The following is a 21,259-nucleotide window of genomic DNA, read 5'->3' on the forward strand; positions in this document are numbered from 1 at the left end:
GGCTCGAGCCAGCCTACGCTCGGTGCCGAAAAACTCAGACACCGGCACCGAAAAAGAAAACGCCGATCTCGACACCGAAGCACTCTGCGCCGAAGACTGGCACCGGCTCCTCGACTCCGATACCATCCTCGGAGCTGAGCAAGAAACCAAAGAACCTTGACTCCCAAGCCTCGAAGCCGAAACCCACCGAGGAAGACAAAAGACCTTTCTAAACCCCACGGTCCAAACAAAGAACCAGTGCCGAGTCGATGCCTAAAAAAACCACGGCTCTGACCCCATAGTCACCGAAGATCTGCAGGGGGGCAGATCCAACTGTTTCGACCCGATCCATACCAAAAAATCCTCGTAAAGGATCCAAAGACTGGGCATTTGACGCTTAGCACCAGAAAAAGACCAATGTGACAAGCCTGCACCAGCTCCACCACCAAAAAGGAGAGACTTTGCCACCTCCCCTTGATCATAACAGCTCCCGTAGGGCAGGAGCAAAGTGCAGGGCATAAAACCACACTGTCCCATGTAAAGCTTCCTGGGACACTGTAGATTATCGCTCCCGAGGTGATGGGGTCCTCGGGCTGATATTGGTATGAGGGCCCTATTGGCCTCGTGGATGGGGTTCCCTGACCCTCAGTGGCTAGGTAAGGGGGGCCCCCACCAAGCCCCACCCCAAACTAAAAAGACCCTTTGGTCCTGGCCCACCGTGGGAGGTTTCTTTCTTTAAATATTTGTATTATTAAAAAAGCATACTGGTGTTCGTTTATTTTTCTTTAAAAAAAAAAAAACTGATACTGCAGAATTGTAGCTTTTTATTTTTTTATTTATAAATAAAATATATGTATTATTTTGGTGTTAGGAGTGGTCCCTCTAGGACTCCACCACTGGCCCCAGGGGAGCAAGCTATACCTACCCTGCCCCCTCCTATTTTTTTTTTTCTTTCTTAACTTCAGGACAGTGGACTAAGTCCCAGAGTCCTGTAATAGCTGCATGCAACATTTTTCTTCAGGCAGCGAGTCAGAGACAATCTCTCTCAAGAGCAAGATGGCCCAAGGGTAAAACAAAAGACTCCTGGGCCAGTCAGAAGGCCCTATATTTTTTTTTTAATTCTTTTTGAGAAACTCTCATGAGTCCCTCGAAGCCACCCATCCAAATGCACAAATGTTTGTCCCTGGATGTCTTAAAACTACTGAACAGATTTACACCAAATGTCAAAAAGCATACTTTCTTGACCAGTATATAGATTCCTGCCAGATGTAGTGCAACTATGGTCATCAGATTAGCGGTAGCATTTCCTAAAAAAAAGTATTTGAAAAATGCTTTGGTATTTTGTATTTTGGAACCCCCTCTTTTTTTTCTTTCTTTTTTTCTTAGCCTTCACTTGACGGATCTCACCAAAAACTGTTTTCACAAACTTGGCAAAAATAACTTTTTGTGGAGTTTCGTCCGACTGCACCAAAGTTATTCGCAAAAAAGGCATTTCCAAGGAAATGCTGACATAACTATAACTACATACTGGTAGCCGCCAGTGGGAGATATAGAAGTGTGTGTGTGTGTGTGTATATATCTATATGTATGTGTATGTATATATAGTTATATAAATATAGATTATATATATATATATATATATATATATATAATATCTATATATATATTACCTACTGGCGGTCGCCAGTAGGTAGTTATAGTTAGGACCACGTTTCCATAGGAAATCCGCAACATTCTATTTTGAATAACTTTGGCGCCGGTCGACGAATCCTCGCAAATTTTTCAAAATAGGTGGGGCGCTACGCTCCGCTCCTACCCTGAAAGTCTCGGGGGGATTCGTCAAGCGGGGGCTGAGAGAAAAGGGGGGTCCCAAAACGCGTTTTTCCCATGCATTTTTCCATAGGACCTTTTAGACACAGCTACAGCCCGAACGGCTGAACAGAATTACTAGAAATTTGGCAGAGAGGTAGTCCTCAGGTCAAGGAAGTGCCTTTTGTAGGTTTGGTGTAAATCTGTTCAGTAGATTCTGAGAAAATAGCCTTTAAATCAATATATATATCTGAGCCAGCTTACGGTGCGCTTACGGTGCGCTTACCGTACGCGTACAGTGGCGTGCGCGAGCGCGATTTTGATTGGCTCTTAGATCTTAGTAAACATTCGAATCGGTCGAAACCAGGAAGCGACGGCCGCCATTTTCTCTCTCGCTCTCTGAGTTGGGCAGCAAAAACGAAGCCAAAAAATGGCTAAAGAGGCAGTTTCGTCACATCCTAACCACCCAGCATTGATATAGGGGTCCCCAAACAACCCACAAGCCCAAAAAAAAAAGTATTTTTTTTTTCGGTAATTCGCCGATTACGCTTACCGTACGCGTACGGTAAAAATTAAAAAAAAAAAAAAAAATCCACATTTTCCCCACCCCGTGTGCAAATGGTGCCCGAAGGGCACCATTTGTGCATGTCTTATTACAGATATAAAATTAACAAAGAATACATTTCAAAAAGATGCGCATAATATGTCCCCCATGTGCGCACGGTGCGCGAAGCGCATCGTGCGTACATGGCCCATCCCGCATAATGTGGTCACGCGGTGCGCGCAGCGCACCGCGTGACCACCGTGCGTGCACGGCACTAACTGCGTAAAGTGGGCGCGCGGTGCGCGAAGCGCACCGCGTGCTCACTGTGCGCGCACGGAACGAACTGCGTTAACTGGGCGCGCAACGCCACGAATGGCGTAAAGTAACTTAGCATTTAAAAAACCGTACAAATTCACTGAAAAAACCATAGGTTTCACACACGTTATAATTAGGAATTAGCATTTAAAAAACCTTGCAAATTCACTGAAAAAACCAAAGGTTTCACACATGTTATAGTTAGCTGTACATTTCACTCGTAAAAAACCAATGAAATTGCCCCGTTATAGTTAGTGCAGGCAACTATAACTCACGCGACTGCAATCTTCTGCTGATGACATATGTGTCTTTATGAAAAAAAAATATTTGTAATATATGTATAGCTAAAATTTAATGGAAGAAGACATGGGCAAATAAGTGTCTAAATACAGTATTAGCATCAGCAGAGGATTGCGGTCGCGTGAGTTATAGTTGCCTGCACTAACTATAACGGGGCAATTTCATTGGTTTTTTACGAGTGAAATGTACAGCTAACTATAACATGTGTGAAGCCTTTGGTTTTTTCAGTGAATATATATATATATATATATATATCTCTATATGTATATTCACTGAAAAAACCATGGGTTTCACACACGTTATAGTTAGGACTTAGCATTTAAAAAACCTTAGAAATTCAGTGAAAAAACCATAGGTTTCACACACGTTATAGTTAGGAATTAGCATTTAAAAAACCTTAGAAATTCAGTGAAAAAAACCATAGGTTTCACACATGTTATAGTTAGCTGGACATTTTACTCGTAAAAAACCATTGAAATTGCCCCGTTATAGTTAGTTCAGCTAACTATAACTCGCGCGCCCGCAATGCACTGCTGATGACGTCACATATTACATCACTCATGACATGGTCAGTGACATCACTCATGACATCACTGATGACATCTCAAATGACATCACTGATGACATCATCCAGTGAATGTGTGTTTTTCTGAAAATTAAATATGTTTTATATATGTATATCTCAAGGTCGATGAAAGAATAAATGGGTATATTACTGTCTAAATGGATGATTTCTTATTGAAAAATTGATTGTGTAACTGACTGATTAAGTGTATCATAGTGAATACATGGCTTAGTGAGTAATGTTTAAATATATAAATATCTGTATCAGTCTCTCACTTTGTGTATAAGTGGCTGCATGGGTTGGTGAGTATCTACATGGGTGTCTATATAGGATATTAGTTGGTTTTTTGAGTATCAGTCTGAGTGTCTGCATGGTTCGGTGGGGGGTATTACGTAGTGCATAGGTGCATGAATGATTGACTCACTGTTTGTATGTGTTGATCAGAGCATGTGTGCAGGACTGCATGGGTGGATGAGTGTGTGCATGGGTGTGTTAGTGAGTGAATGACTGTCTCAATAGTGTCTTTATGAGTAACTACATATGTTTTAAACTAGTATATGTGACTATTGGTGTAAATAAGTGAGTATATGTGAGAGTGAGACATTGGAAGAGTTCCTGTATGAATAAGTATGTGTTTCTATAAGTGATTGTTTAAAAGACTAAGTATGTGTAAGTTTCCGTAGAAGTAAGTGTGGTGGTGTGTGAATAACTGTATATGCAAGTAAATGTATGTTTTATTCTTTATTAGCATGGGTGACTATGTGTGTGAGTAGCTCTATGGATAAGTGGCATTGTGTAACAGGATGTATAGGTGTATGAGTACATATGATAAGTGAGTACATGTATGAGTGACTGTATTGAACTGTTGGTGAATGAATGGATGTGTATGTGGATCTTAGAATTACTGAAGAGGTTGTTGTAACTGTTATTGGTATGTCCATTCTTTTGTAAATTTTAGTCTCTATTTTTGTATGTGTGTATCAAAGGTTATATTAGGGTGAGAGGAGGTCTGCCACTCTATCACAAGGATGATGTCATCAGTGATGTCATGAGTGATGTCACTGACCATGTCATGAGTGATGTAATATGTGACGTCATCAGCAGTGCATTGCGGGCGCGCGAGTTATAGTTAGCTGAACTAACTATAACGGGGCAATTTCAATGGTTTTTTACGAGTAAAATGTCCAGCTAACTATAACATGTGTGAAACCTATGGTTTTTTTCACTGAATTTCTAAGGTTTTTTAAATGCTAATTCCTAACTATAACGTGTGTGAAACCTATGGTTTTTTCACTGAATTTCTAAGGTTTTTTAAATGCTAAGTCCTAACTATAACGTGTGTGAAACCCATGGTTTTTTCAGTGAATTTGCAAGGTTTTTTAAATGCTAATTATTTTTTTTTTCTTCTATTTTTTATAACATATTTTTATTTTAATTTTCTTACCTTTTATAAAGACTATGATTAAATTTTTAAAATTCTTTAATATGTTTTTTTTAATATATTTTTTAAAATAAACATGTAAAATTTATTAGCAGTACTTTTTTTCTATTTTTTTTATTTTTTTAGTACGCGTACCGTAAGCTCACGGTAAGCGTACGGTTCACGTAACGTCCGTAATTTTTCTACGCTGCTTGCGTATAGTTACGCAATGTGCGTAGCCGCGCGTACTCCGCGTGGGACGCGTACGCGTGTACGCTACACGCGCACGTTACGCGGAAGTGTCGGGGAGTGACTGTTATGCGCATGCGCGCAAGCGCGTGTCTTTTTTACGCGCATGCGCACTTTTGCCGTAAGCGTACCGTAAGCGTACCGTAAGCGTACGGTAGGTCATGTGATCATGAAACACAACTTTTGATTGGTTGAAACTACTTTCAGTTCTAGAACTCTCCTACACCACACCCATTCCCCTCATTTCTGCTTGTGATCCCTTAGGAGAAGGAGCTGGGTTGTCTTTGTGATACGATGGCAGAACAGCAGAGCTCTTCTGAGAGTGAGGCTAGCACTAGCAGCACTGTCTTGAGGCAGAGAGCGAGGAAACAAAAGCCCTCTTATGTATGGGATTATTTTACTTTTCCTGAAGGCCAGCAAAAGGTGAATGCACCCTTAGTAACTTGCAAGCTGTGTAAGCGTGTACTTTCTAGAGGTAATCCTGACAGGAAGTATTCCTTTGGGAATCATACCATGAAGAGACACCTCCAGGATGTACACAGAAGGACACATGGTCATCTTTTTGGAGGTAACTCTTCAGAAAGACAAGCAAGTACATCCACAGCAGCTCAGCCTGGACCATCATCTGCAGAGCTGACTCCTTCTTCTGCAGGTCAGGTGAGCCCTTCATCTGTGGGGGGAGAATCTCCTTTTGCTGGCCCTCTGGAAATGAACCCTCGATTTCGAAGGGTTGATATTCGATGCACCTTTTGTCAAGATCTAATTTGCCATAGGGAGACCAGTGTTTCCCTAGTGAACAACAAAATAGATCAGCACATTTGTCGCTTTGAATAATTTTCCCATGCTTTCTTTCCTCTGTCCCTGCATGAACACAACGGTTCTTTTAAGAGCCAACCTTATCTTTCATCTTTTTTTTTACATATGTTTTTAAAAACTTTTTTTTTTTTTTTACCGTACGCGTACGGTGCGCGTACTTTTTTTTTTTTAAAAAAAAAACACTAAAAATCAATTATCACATTACAAGGTCCTTGAGAGACTACAATTATTATTATTGACTTACCATACCCACAAAAAAATATTCATTTGTTTTTTAAAAAAAATAGCTTTAAAAATGGTTCTAGTTTTCGAAAATTTTCTATATCAATCTGAAAAAAAAGAAAAAAGTATTAATATTTTTAAAACATTTTATAATACAGTACACATTTACATTTTTTTCCAAAAAATATTTTTGCCTTATTTTTGCTGTTTTCAGAATATATTGCATGTTTTCACATTAGTCACAAAACGAAATTTCTTTGCCAATTTGAAAGCACACTTACTACTCTTTTTTTTGGCAAGTGATAACCACTTTTACAGACTGACACATTTTGAATCCACTTTTCAGATTCTTAAAAAAGCACATGTCCAAACTTCTTTTTCAGACCACCACCATGTGTAACCTGGGTGCCTGCCTACACTCCAGCAAGGGCAACCAGCCTTAGTGATGCTGAATGTATTTGCATTACAGACTGAAACCTGAAAACCCCACTCGCTTGTAAATACTGTGCATGATTATACATGGCAAGCAGATGGGTGTGTGCAAAGTCTGCTTCTTCCCCCAAAAAATCGCTCCCCCTTTTTCCTACTAATGCAACTGTGAAATCACCAGGAAAAAAACGCAATAAATCTCTGCCTATAATTCCTCTTTGCACACAGTCATGTTTTCACATTAGTCCCAAAACGAAATTTCTTTGCCAATTTGAAAGCACACTTACTGCTCTTTTTTTTTTTTTGGCAAGTGAAAATCACTTTTACAGACTGACACATTATGAAACCACTTTTTTGATTTTCTTAAATGCACATGTCCAAACTGCTTTTTCAGACCACCACCATGTGTAACCTGGGTGGCTGCCTACATTCCAGCAAGGGCAACCAGCCTTAGTGATGCTGAATGTATTTGCATTACTGAGTCCAACCTCAAACCCTTAAACTATTCTTTTTTTTTTCCAGTACACCTTAATTTATCGTGAAAACATAGTCCATATTATTTTACATGTTCCTCACATTTAAATTTCTCCCAAAACAGAAAATAATAAACACAACTTCAACAAAAAGAATTGCTTTTCTATTATTCATTTCTTAATTTACCATATACATCCCCTCTCAAACTCTAAACTCACCTTTAAAATTAGTTAGTTGTGAAAGAAATGTGGCACTCAAACAGCAGATTATCAGAGCCAGGATCTCTGTTGTGTTCACCTCTCTCCTCTCAGCAGAACCAGATAATGGCAAACTTTCCCTCTATTTTTCCACACATATACATGTAAGTTTCAAATCTCAGTGCTTCCCCCTTTTTTTCAAATGTAATCACACATTTCTATTGGTTGAAAACCAACCCTTTTCCAAAAGTACCCTGCCCCCAACTTGACTTCTGCCTAGTACCCTTCCCCCAACTTGACTTCTGCCTGCTACCATAGCAACAGCTCATGGAACACTGCTGTGTGGAGTTAGGTCAGAAGTTCGCCACACAATGTTTCAATTCCACAGAGCAAGAGTGCTTGACTTTTCAAACCTAACAGCAAATCCATAGTACTGTTCTTTGGTTACACATTTTTTTGTACCAATACAAAACATGCTTCTATTAATTTACACATACAGCCTAGTTTTTATTCTAGAATGGTATGAAACAGCCAATCAGTTCTTTTTGTTTTGAAAAAAATATGTATGCCTCCATTTCCAAACTGTCTTTCTTTTCATATTGCCATTCTACTGAAAGACACCTCCTGAGTGCATCCAGTTCTCCTTTGAAGATGTTCACAGTGTGGATTGTAGGGCACAGCTATGTCTTCTGGAGTGAAAAGTATGCAGAGAAAACAGATATGGTGAGAGACCTTGCTTTGCCAAATGTAGACATTAAATGGATTGGTCAGAGAGGGTTAAAGTGGCACCAATTGATGCCATTGGTGAAATCCTTCATGCAAATCCAACACCCTGACCTCATAATAGTGCACTGTGGTGGCAATGACCTAGGCACTTTGACTGGGGTAGGTCTGGAAATGCTTATGAAGGACACCTTTACACAACTGTTTTCACTTTTCCCTAAAACTGCCTTTGTGTTTTCCAACATATGCCAAAGGCAAAAATGGAACTGGTCCAATCATTTCTGTCCGCAGATTGACAAAGCAAGAAAGCACGTCAACAAATCTGTTTCTGCTTTCCTCCGTGACTATGGTATGGGTGCCATTTACCACAACAACTTGCGTTATGACATGCAAGACATTTATAGAGGAGATGGTGTGCACTTCAATGATGAAGGGAACAGAGTCTTCCTTTTGAACCATAGACTCTGCATCGGTACTTACTTGTAGGTACCACTAAAAAAATGACTTCATAAACACAACAGCTCTTTTTAGAGCTCCCTAATATCTAAACTCTTAATTCTGCATTTCATTTTTTTTTTTTTTTTTTTTTTTTACCGTACGCGTACCCCGTGATTTTTTTAAAAATCAATAAATGTTTTTTTTGTACTTTTCTGTCCTTCTTTGACCCCCTTACAAATGTTAGGGGGTCTGTAACTCTTCTCATTGCCCCCTTTTCTTGTTTTCACTCTTTTTTTTTCAGAGTGAAATACACAAAATGGCGGCCGCCGCTTCCTGGTTTCGGCCGATTCGAATGTTTACTAAGATCTAAGGGCCAATCAGAATCTCGCTCGCGCACGCCATTTTTCTTCCGTACGCTTACCGTAAGCTCACCGTACGCGTACCCCGTGATTTTTTTAAAAAACAATAAATGTTTTTTTTGTACTTTACAGTCCTTCTTTGACCCCCTCACAAATGTAAGGGGGTCTGTAACTCTCCTCTTTGCCCCCTTTTCTTGTTTTCACTCTTTTTTTTCAGAGTGAAATACACAAAATGGCGGCCGCCGCTTCCTGGTTTCGGCCGATTCGAATGTTTACTAAGATCTAAGAGCCAATCAGAATCGCGCTCGCCACCGTACGCGTACGGTAAGCGTACGGTAAGCGTACCGTAAGCGGGCTCAGATATATATATATTGATTTAAAGACTATTTTCTCAGAATCTACTGAACAGATTTACACCAAACCTACAAAAGGCACTTCCTTGACCTAGGGACTACCTCTCTGCCAAATTTCGAGTAATTCTGTTCAGCCGTTCGGGCTGTAGCTCGTTCTAAAGGTCCTATGGAAAAATGCATGGGAAAAACGCGTTTTGGGACCCCCCTTTTATCTCAGCCCCCGCTTGACGGATCCCCCCGAGACTTTCAGGGTAGGAGCGGAGCGTAGCGCCCCACCTATTTTGAGAAATTCGCGAGGATTCGTCGACCGGCGCCAAAGTTATTCAAAATAGAATGTTGCGGATTTCCTATGGAAAAGGGGTCCTAACTATAACTACCTACTGGCGACCGCCAGTAGGTAATATGTATGTGTGTATTCACATACAGAGATTCACGGAAAACAAAACAAACGGTTACAGGGATATTATAGTTAGGCTCAGATTATACACACACACACAAACATAAATATTCAGCAGTTAGCTGACCTAACTATTACTTAGGTCCCTGCAATGCACTGCTTGTGTCCTCGTATATTAAATGACTCATGACATGATCATTAACATCACTGATTAGCAAGAACTTAAGGTCTCGGGACGTACCGGGTATAAAACACTGTTCCTAGAGTCGGCGTCCTGCAGTAGAGAAGGCGCAGAAATCTTGAAACTGGTAGAGCCCACATGCATCTGAAGTCTGTCAATGGTATGGGGCAGTGTTTGGTGGAGATCATGAGCAGGCATGCCTGATTTTTTTATTTTTTTTTAATCCTTTTTTTAATCAAATTCATCATTTACTTGCCTCTCCTTTGGATTGGGTACATTCGGATGTTTGGTTGCCCTGCGGCTGCGACAACTGATCTCCACAGGACACCTTACATTTTGTTTTGTTCTGTAACTATTACAGTTGGCTTAGAAAGAGGGTTTTGTTGCCACTATTGTGGTCATTGAATTGTAATCAAGCCCCGTCCCATTCTAATGTACCTGAAACTGCTCCCCAATGATCATGTTTTATTTACTGTACTGAGCTTTTTAATAGCTGCTTTTGCATCCAGGCGCTCAAGGTCTGACTGAAGATTCTGAGCAGTCTGCTAATGTTTGGCATAATTACAGTTTATCTTTTAAATGTGTGCAATATTCACATTGGTGTTTAATGTTCTCTGTACTTTTATGGTAGCTTAATTGACCGAATAAAGATTCTATGATGAGTGCAGAGTGGCTGTATGGATGTGTGAATGGGTATGTAAGTGGCTCTGTGGCTATGTGAGTGTGTGTGTGTGGTTGTGTGGGTGAGTGGCTGTGTGAGTAGCTGTATTGGTGAGTGAGTGGCAGTATTGGTGAGTGAGTGGCAGTGTGCGTGGCTGTATGGGTCAGTGTGGGTGTGAGTAGCTGTAAGGTTGTATGAGTAGATGTGGAAGTGGCTGCGTGACTGGGTGCATGAGTGGCTGTATTGGCGAGTGAGTGGGTACATGAGTGGCTGTATAGGTGAGTGAGTGAATGTGAGTGGCTATGGATGGGTGGTTTTTTGAGTACTGGTATGGGTCTCTGAATGGGTATGTGAGGGGTGGTGTGGAAATAGGGGTATGAGGTTTTATGATGGTGTGAGTGGGTGTGTGAGGGTTTGTGGATGTCATCGGTGATGTCATAAGTGATATGTGAGGTTCATAAGCAGTCGATTATAGGAATGCAAGTTAGTTATCTCACGTGACTAACTGCTGAATTTCTATGGTTTTGTATGAATGACATCTGAGCCTAACTAGAACGTCCCTGTAACCTTTTGGTTTTTTTCGGTGAATTTCAAAGGTTTTTTCAAAATCTACTTCCTTACTGTAAACAGTAACCTGTAACCTTTGAGAGTGAGTAAGGGAGTGTGTAGGAGTGTCACAGAGGGTGTGTGAGTGCAGGTGTGTCGCACTGGGTGGGTATGTGTGTGAGTAAGTGGGTGTCTGAGTGGGTGCATGAGTGTCTGTGAATAGATGTGAGTGTCTGAGTGGGTTCGCGATTGGTTCCATGAGTGTGCGAGTAAGTCTGTAAATGAATGCAGGAGTCTGTGAGTGAGGGGGTGCATGAGTATGTGGGTGGGTACTTTTGGGTACGTACATGGGTGGTGCATTTGGGTATGTTGGTGTGTGAGTCTGAATGGGTTTGTGAGAGGGTATAGGTTTTTCTTGTGCCGCGCACCAATCCACCCCCCTTCGCCATTTCTCGGAACCTGGTGGCGTGGGAAGCTTCCAGGAGGCGGCTATGTCCCGCTTGGCCACAACCATGGCTGTGTTGTAAAACAGTTTCTCATTTCTGGACCCGTCTAGTCAATCTGTAATCCCGAGAAGGGAGTGACGTGGATTGTGAGGAACCTCCCACCCCATGACCTTGGTCATTTCACTTTTGATCGTGCCCCAGAACTGAGCTTGTTGCGGACACGTCCACACCATGTCAGCCGGCTCCTGACCACACCTCGCACACGAGGCGGACGGGGAGAAGCCGGCTTGATGTAGGCGCTTTGGGGTTAAGTACACCGCATGCAAATAGTATAGTTGGATCAAGCAGAGTTTAGCGGAAGAGGTGACCAACTTGGGTGACATGAGGGCGTCCCGCCAATCCACCTCGTCCAGCGGGCCTACCCACTCCTCTCATTGGTCCTTGAGTCGGTCTAGTGAGGTCGGGGTGTTGACCAATGACAGGTAAATGTAGGAAATACCCCCCCTCCCCAAATTACCTAGCATGATTTGTGCTTCAGGGGGGCTGTGTTCAGGGATCCTGGTATCATGCGGTATGTGTGCATGGAGGGCGTGTCTCAGTTGTAGATATTTATAAAACTGTGATGGGTGCAGGGAATACCTGGACTGCAGGTCTGCAAAAGAGCGCATATGGTCGCTTGCCCACACATCAGAGTTGTGAGATCCCTATTAGATCCCAAGTTCTAAACCCCTGTAGCCCACTGACCTCCCCGAGCCATGTACCATGCCATAGAGGCGTGTGGTGGGTGAGTTTGTGTGTTGTCTGAGGGCTTGGATTCGGGGCAGGCGGAGCTCCCTTATCTCAAGCCTATAGGCTGGGCCGGACCAGCCCTAGTTGAACCAGTCGTGTCCGATTAGTAGACGAGTTGCCAAGTAGTATAGGTATAAATGTGTCATCCCCATGCACCCATCGAATGACGGAATCCGACAAGTGTTTAACGCCAGCCGGGCCCTCCCTCACCCCCCCCCCCCCCCCCCCCCCCAACCCCCCGCCCCCCCCAGGAATTTAGTAGCCATAGTGTCTAGCTCCCGAAACCAATGCCCGTGGGAAGCAGAAAGGGGTGTTTTGAAGGACGTAAAGAAACCTGGGTAGAATCATCATTTTAAATAAGGCGACCCTCCCCATGGGGTTCAGGGGTAGTGTCCGCCATCTGTGTTGGTCCGCCTTAGCTTTTCTCACGAGCGGGGTGACATTGAGGGACCAGCCCAGTTCTGGGAGGAGAGCAACCCAGATCCCAAGGTACTTAAAAGACTGACGCCGAAGCGGTATCGTGGACTGCCAGTGGTAGCATTCTCTGGAGAGGTGGAGTGGGACCAGGACCGACTTGTTAGGATTCACTCGGAGGCCGGAGGTTTGCCCGAAAGAGTGCAGGATCTGGAGACAACTGGGACCTGAGTGGGCTGGTTTAGTTAAAAAGAGCAGGACATAGTCTGCGTAGAGAGCGATCTTGTCCACTTCGGAGTACGGCCATTTCCAACCCAGAACAAGATGCTCAGATCGAATCAAGGTTGCTAGAGGCTCCATCGCCAAGGCGATGAGAAGGGGCGAGAGGGGGCATCCCTGCCTCGTCCCCTTTGAATGGGGAAAGATTCGGAGAGAACCCCATTGACCAAGACGCGCGCTTGAGGCCGGGCCTACAGAACCCCTACCAGCTGGTGGAAGCGAGGGCTGAAACTCATCGCAGCTAGCACATCGTCGAGGTACATCCAGTCCACGGAGTCGAACGCCTTCTCAAAATCGATGAGAAGGAGCGCCAAGTAAGCTGAAAGCACCTGGCGGCGAGCCAGGGCCAGGTGCAGCCGCCAGAGCCTCGCTGAGGCATGAATCCACACTGGTCGTGGTGGACCAATCTGGTATGGTAAGGCTTCAACAGCTGGGCAAGGATCGCGTCGTACAGTTTAACGTCCCTGTTAATAGGGGAAATGGGACGGTAGTCAGTGCAGTGGGGAGATGGCGGTTGTGACTTTGGGAGGACCACGATGGTGGCCATGTCCGTCTCGGGCAGGAAGGAACCTTTCTCTAATGCTTCGGCATACAAGTCCGCTAGGCGAGGCACGAGGGCTTCCCGGTATGCTGCGTAGTATTCCTGGGGGAGACCATCTGGGCCAGGAGTCTTACCCGACGAGGTGTAAATAATAGCCTCGTTAATCTCGTCATGGGAGATTGGGCAGTCAAGATCAGCTTGAGCAGTGGAATCCAGCCGAGGGAGGTGGGCACCTCCGGCAGCCATAAGCTCGCCGAGTGACTGTACCAGGGTTCGTTTGGCATAAAGGTGGTGATAAAAGGCTGCAAAAGCTCTGGCCATAGCCACCGGGGACCGTTGTATCGACCCCTCTTGATCCAGCACTTCTGGGATAATGCGGCCTATGGAGGATTGAGCTGTTTTTATCACCCAGCCATAGACTCTGGCCACTGAAGATCTCCATAAGAGCTTGGCAGCCTCCAACAAGAGCTGCTTAATTTCAGTTCGAATGCTCGCGAGGCGCCTCTCATGAGCTTCATCCCCATCGGTAGAGGGGCATTGCTCCAGGCGCAATGCTTGTGCCTCCAGTGAAGTAATTTGCAGCATTTGGGCCTGCCGCTGACGTTGGATGTGGCCCTTGGCATATCCACGAATAGTGGCCTTGCCCGCCTCCCACAGGGTACCCGGGGAAGACACCGACCCCACGTTGTTAGCGAAGTATTGCTTCAGTTCCGAGCCCACCACTTTCTTGAAATCCTTATCTTGAAGGAACCAAGCATTCAACCGGCATACTGGGCGCGAGTAAGGAGGGGGAGCCCCTGTACTAAGGAGCAGCAGGGAGTGGTCGGAAATGCCTCTCGGGAGTATTCGGACGTCTTGGATCGTGGTGCAGTCCGCAGACGGAATGAAAATGGAATCTATGTGTGCCTGCGTGTGGTGTGCGGCGGAGGTGTGCGTGAACTGTTTAGCATGCGGGTGCCAGATTCGCCACGCATCGCAAAGGCCCAGGGATTCAGCCCTGTGTGTTAGATGTTTCGCTTGCGCCAGCCTGGAGGTAGACGGGGGACCTGTCGTGTCGAGAAGCGGGGTGGATACCGCGTTAAAATCCCCCCCAATAACCGTGGACCCCAGGGGGAGGGTGGGCAGCAGTGCTGTGGAGTGTTTGAGTGTCGTGGCGAGCATCGAGGGGGGAGAGTACAATGACACAAGGTTAAGGGGATTGCCCTCCATATACCACAAATCACAAACGTGCCCTGCGGGTCATGTATAACTTGTGTAAGTACAAAGGGCAGAATGCGTTTCATTATTATGGCCGCGCCACGAGAACCTCGAGCGAAACACGGCGGCCAAACCCTATCATAGCCGTAGCGTGCTAGGAAGGGGCAATGGTTCCCCATCAGGTGTCTCCTGAAGCAAAAGTATCCCTATATTGAGGCGCTGAGCGTAACGCAGTACGGCCGTTCGTTTGTGATGGTCCAGCAGGCCATTAACATTCCATGATAAAATATGGAGGGTTTCCGTCTGAGATGGTGTGGCAATCATGGGGGTTGGAGGTCGTTGCAGTGGCTCGTCGGGGCCTGGAGCAGGTGCAAAAGAATGGCTGTGGGACGGATCGTCTGCGGGAACGATTACACTGAGGTTGAGCGAAGGGAGCCAGGCGGCCAGGTCCATTCTCCGCTCCGTCCAAGCCCAGGGCCCGGTCCTCAGCCCACAGGAGGCGCTCCTCTGTTGCCCAGGTCCAGGCCTCCGTCGGGTTGTCAAAGAACAGTGTCTTGTTCGCGAACACCACCCTCAGATGGGCTGGGAAGAGAAGCCGATACTGGTTGTTAAGTACCCTGAGCTTTTGCTTGACCTCCCCGAAGGAGCGGCGCTGGCCCTGGACCTCGCGAGTGTAGTCTGTGAAGATCATGATTGCACAGTTCTCATAGCGTAACCGTTGTTTGCGAGCTTCAGACAGGATGGCGTCACGGTCTTTGAAGTTGAGCACCCGCATTATGAATGGGCGGGAAGGTGCGCCCGCTGCCGTTCTAGGGGTCAAAGACCGGCGGGCCCGCTCGATAACGAGGGAGAGAGAGAGTCCCCCGGGATCCACAACTGCAGCCATCTCTCCAGGAAGTCCACCGCGCGGCCTTGCTCCGCCCCCTCCAGAAAGCCCACCAGGCGGAGGTTATTGCGTCTGGATCTGTTTTCAGCATCCTCCGCCCGACGGTGCAGCTCCAGAGTGTGCGACTGGATGCGGGCTACCTGCCCTTTAAGTTGCTGAACATCATCCTCCACAGCGGAAATCCTGGTCTCAGTTTCTTTAATCCGAGCCGTGGCGTTTCGGAGGTCTTCTCGGATAAGAGTCACATCTACCCGCACCTCTGCGATCTTGCCGTCCACCGACGTCTGTGAGACATGGATGGCCTGAAGGATGGAGGAGCTGCTTGATCAGTCACACTTCCAGATGCCCCTGCCTCTGAGGTGGTGAAGCGGTCCATTTTCATCTGGGTGGCAGGGGTCTTCACCGACCTGTCCGTCCTGCCCATGGCGAGCCCAGGAAATCACCGACCTGAAGGCCCCACCCGCAGGTCCCCCAATGGGAAGGTGACCGGCCCACACGTGCGGGCCGTGGCTTAGCCCAAGCAAACAAAAGGCAGGAAGACTCTGCCTTGGATCAAGCAGCCACTGCTCGACGAGTGTGGCCAAAGTAGAGGGAGAAGAAAGGAGCAAGACAGCGGTCCAGAGTCACATGCAGATTCCCCCCCCCCCCCCCCCGGGCCACCAGACACAAACTATCTGTAAAGGATCCGGGGTCGCGGCGGGTCCAGGGAAGGGGCATGTACAGGCAGAGGATCCCAGGAGTGCAGCACTGATCAACGATCCGGGGCGGGCCAAAGGAAAGGATTAGGAGGCAACACAGGTGCTGCCACACGAAGCTATGATCGGCGCCCCCAGGGAGTCATCCAGCCACCATGCCAGATTAGGAGGGTCATCACCGCCCGATGTGGCGGCCAAGCAATTCCTTCCACACCCCAAGCCCAGAGAGGGGAGGTCCAACAGGCTTCGCCACCGCCCCCCAGGATGAGAGCGCCCCGGTCGTAGGAGGCGTGTCGGGAGTGGGGGGAGGAGGAGGAGGAGGGGGGGAGGAGGCACGCCCCGTACCCTGCCTGCTGCCCGATAGACGGTCGAATCCTCACCCCAGCCGCCTCTGCGCCCCCACTCCTTACCTCCAGGCCAGCTCGCAGGGCCACTCCCGTAGTAGACCACTAACCGGCAGCCACCAGCGCCCACAGCAGCTGCTAGGGCCAGGGCTCAGCAGGACCGATCCGGCTGTGAGTAGGCCTCCTCCACGTGAATGTCACTTAACCCACCACTCCCCGAGGGCCTCAAAGCTGAGGAGGGTCCACAAGTCCAATGGCGGCAGATATGGCCAGGGGCTGACTGGGGAGGTAGTCTTCAGCAGGCAACCGCCCATAACACAAGTCAGTATCACCAGGGCAGATCAAGAATACTGTTCAAACAGTGAACGCTGCAGGCGGGAGTCCGCGGCACCAGTGATGTCAGTCAGGGCACCGAGGGGCAGTAAGAGACATAAGGAAGGGCAAATCCAAATCCAGCAGAATCCCACTGCACCAGCACCGCCAAATCAGTCCCAGCTCCAGCCAGGGGCCCCCGCCGCAGCAGGCCGTGCCAGCGATGGTGCCACGGAGTCTGCAGCACCAATCCGGGCCTCAGGGGACAGCAGGGGGAGCCTCACCCTCACGCAGCACCGACAGAGGGAGCCACCACAGCCAGCGGATCCGCAGTGCCGGCAGGAACACCAGGGCAGCACCGGCGCTAGCGATCCCCCGCACGCTGGTCCGGAAGGGCCACAGCAAGCAGGCACAGGGCGCAGACAGGCCGCGGGCACCAACTGTCACCAGACGCCGCCAATCCTCCACCGGTCCAGAAAGTCCCACTACGCGGAAACATGCATCAAGGCAGCGCTGTGAACATCGCGTCCGCCGCCATCCTGGGGGAAGCCGTGCGTTGGATGACAGAGTCCGGGGCAGCCCCCACGGTCACAAGACTGCGCCCAGTGCCCCCGATGGCGCTCCCAAGGTCTCCCTGCAGCCAGGTACAGTGCCCAGGATGTCCTGCGGTCCCAATGGCCGAAGGTAGCTGAGCGGATGACGGAGGGGTCCGGAGCACACCTAAGATGCGACCGCCATCTTGACGCTCGTAGCCACGCCCTCTCGTCTGTTTTTCCTCTTATGAGCCCCGGGGACCACTCCCTCCCAGGGGCTTTACTGATATTAAGAAGGGGCCGCAGGGACCCTCCTCCATTGAGCTCTAAGATCACTGGGGACTGCCACCTACCTGGGGATAATCTCCCCCCACCCCCTTCCCAACCTCTGGGGCTTTCATATGCCCCCTCCTCGGGGCTGACTTAGAACTTATAGGGGCGGGCTGCATGGACTCTCTGAACTACCACTTCCCCAGGGCCAAATTAATTCTTTAAAGGGGGAGAGGAGCCCTGCCTTAACTCAATGGGGGAGAGGAGCCATGCTGCCCCACCTCCCCAAGCAGATTTCGGCTCTTTGGACCCTATCACCTGGGGCCCGGCCATGTCTGTGTGCCATGGTCCTTGCCAGGGCACCCAGTGTGCATGATGGGGACCGCAGGGGGAGCCTCAAGGGGAACCTGGAGGCCCCCATAGCCCTGTCGACTCACCATTACTGCTGCACGCAGGGAGCTACCGAAAATACAGCTCCCTTCATGCAGGAGCAATAGTTTTGCAGCATCCTATTTGGTGCTAGGTCCATCCTTTGTGCGACATCAGATGCGCCTCGTAAGTTCCTGTGCGCGGTAGCCATCTTCCGATTCTTTTTTCCGCTGTAGTCTGGAAGCAAAGGGAGACACTCTGGAGTTTTGTATGACATCACCGAAAGAATCCAGGAATTCGAGTGAGAAAACCATCGGTCATAAACTCGACACAGGAGAAGGAGAGAGACCTCAGGACACATTTTCCTGTCGGGGGACCCTGAACGAGTAACAACGCAGATGGATCAAAAGAGGGCGAAGTAGGGGCCAAGGAAAATACCCCTTTCAAATTTTGCCCAAGTGCCACCACAAGTTAGCACAATGCGATCCACACGGCGTTTGTAACCTCTGCCTGCCGAGGGATCACAAGGGTAACGACTGCGAGGCCTGCGCGATGTTTGTGTCGAAGACACTTGAGGTACACCGAAAGCAGAGGGAGTACCATTACGCAGCCATGCTCCAATGCCAGAAACAACCATTGCTGAGGGACTTGGGCTCTCAAGCGACGAGGACGAACTGGGAGTGGCCGCAGAATTGACACACTGAGGGTGGGGGCAGACATCGAGCTATTCGAAGGGGACGCTGAGAAGAGGCTTGCAGCAAAGAAGGCAACGAAGGACACCGAGAAGAGGACGGACAAGGTAAGAAACCCTCCCTCGTAAACAAACAAAGAGCCCCGACAAGAAGGCGCAAAAGGCAGCCCAGGCGTTGAAGATAATGACCACGGGTCAGCCGTGACCAAAAGAAACCCACGGACCACCCCCGCTCCCCCCCAAAGGTATACAGACTTGGGAAGATCATCGAAATCTACGAAGTCAGGTGGCAAACAAGGTGCCTCTAGGAGACCACCACCACTTCGGAGGCAGAATCCACTACACCCAAGTAGAGGATCACACTGGCCTCAGATGCCGAAATGGCCATCGAGGTGGAGAAAAAGTGGAAATGGCGGCACTGCAACAACGAAAAAAGGTGCTTGAGGCACTGCAGGAATTCCGAATCGCAGCTGCCGAAATCGTGTAAGAGGAGGATAATATCCTCGAAGCTCCAGCAACCCCTGATCCTCACGAAGAAGATGTCGAAGAGGAGCTCGATGCTCCAGAAGAGTCGGATGGCTCTTTCGAGGACGAATCGACTCAAAGCCCAGAAGAAGTCTGTAGCTGTCCTTCGAAGGCTTCGCCCCAGACGACTGCTGCTTTTGAGGACGCTGTTGTAGAAGACTGATACCTTCAGGGTCCCCTTACAGGAGGAGAAGGACTCTTGCTTCTTCCTAGAGACTTTGACACCATCCACCAAGGGGTCACAATACCTCCCAATGCTACCAAGCATCCTGGAACAGGGCAAGGAGCCTTTCAAGGAGCCGGCCTTAGCAAAAGGGGTAACCCCAAAGGCGGAGTAAACATTTAAGTCTTGCACAACGGACCCTAAATACATTCAGGGAAACAGTGCCAGACTCCCATCATTGTCACCACGGCAAGAAGGCGCAACGTTCACTCCTCCACTGGCCCACCTCCAGAGAGATTAAACAAAAGAATGGACATGGTGGGGAGAAAGAGGAAAGGAGCAACACCGTGGTGCATTGCAAACTCCGATGCCCTCCTAAACAAGTATGGCCACCAGCAATGCGATGGCATCGAAGAACTGATGAACAAGCTCCCAGAAGAGCTATGTTTTTCCTTCCTGTATGATGGAGTTTGCAGTCTTTTTATCCTAACACCTGCCTCAAATCATCCCTAGACTCAGCTGATGCAGCCAGCAGACAAATGTGCACAGGCACAAAATTAAGAAGGCATGCCAGGCTCTGAATATCAGGCTTCAAGCAGGAGTTCCAAACCTCCATAATTAACAAACCCTTCACAGGAGACGCCCTGTTTCGAAGTGAGGCAGATTAATCCCTTCAACAAATTAAATAGGACAACGCGACGGCCCTGGCTATGGGAGCCCTACAGCAGAGGGGGCACCTTCAAGAGAGCAGGTTTTAACCTCCTGAAGACCCACTGGATGGGGAGTCTTCTTAACAGGCCAACAACAGCGCAAACAGCGTGATGGACAGCAATCAACCAGCAATCTGGTTACCAAGCCTGGCAACCGCAACCAAGGCAGCCCTTTCGAGGCAGTGGAAGTGCCAGGGGACAGTCCTCGAGAGGGGGAGGAGCAAACTACAAGTGACTTGCCCACAACAAAAGACCCCCACACAACCAGTGGGAAGCAGAATAGCACACTACCTACTTCAATGGGAAGTAATCCCCACACAGTTGGATTTTAAATGTGGTATAACACGGCTATTGTATGGCGCTAACAAACAAACCCCTACCAAAAAAACAAGAGGTTCCAAGAAACCGAACTCTTACAATTAAGACTGTGTAATGGAACTCCTACAAAAACAAGCAATAGAGACTGTACCAAGAAGGGAACACTTCAAAGGAAACTATTCACCTTACTTTTTGGTACCAAAGCAAAATCTCATGCTACGGCCCATCTTAGACTTAAGATTCATAAACAAATTCATTTGCATGCAGCATTTCAAAATGTCAACACTACAGGAAGTAATCCCACAGCTACAAAAAGGGGATTTCATGGCAGCATTAAATCTAAAGACACCCATCTGCACTTCCCCATGAACCAATCTCACAAGAAATACCTCTGGTTCTTCCAAGTCCTACCCTTCGGGATAAAATCAGCACCAAGAGTCTTCACAAAGTGCCTAGCAGCGGTAGCTGCATCCCTAAGAAGAAGAATCGATGTCTATCCCTTCCTAGATGACTGGCTTGGGAAGGCAAATTTAAAGCAAAGATGTTACACATTCATCAACAGGGCCTGAACAAGAAAGGACCTTCCTAGGAGCAAGATTAAACTCCAAGGTTGCAGAGGCATACCTGACCCAAAGGAGAATACAAGCGATCAGACAAACTCACCTCTACCAGAAGGGTCATTTTCTTACAGTGAGGACTGTCATGAAACCTATGGGCATGATAGCATGATTCATTCCCCTCATCACTCATGCACGCCTCCATATGCGTCCTCTGCAGGATTGGCTATGTATCTGTTGGTC

General features: G+C 47.7%; 1 protein-coding gene across 1 annotated transcript in view; it reads left to right on the plus strand.

Annotated features, from left to right (window-relative positions):
- Positions 1 to 21,259, plus strand: part of UBE2H (ubiquitin conjugating enzyme E2 H) — a 310,921-nt gene that overhangs the window by 165,067 nt on the left and 124,595 nt on the right. The gene's annotated exons all lie outside the window — the stretch shown is intronic.

Source organism: Triturus cristatus, chromosome 4_1 (assembly GCF_964204655.1).
Source record: "Triturus cristatus chromosome 4_1, aTriCri1.1, whole genome shotgun sequence".
In the NCBI taxonomy this organism is placed as follows: Eukaryota; Metazoa; Chordata; class Amphibia; order Caudata; family Salamandridae; genus Triturus; species Triturus cristatus.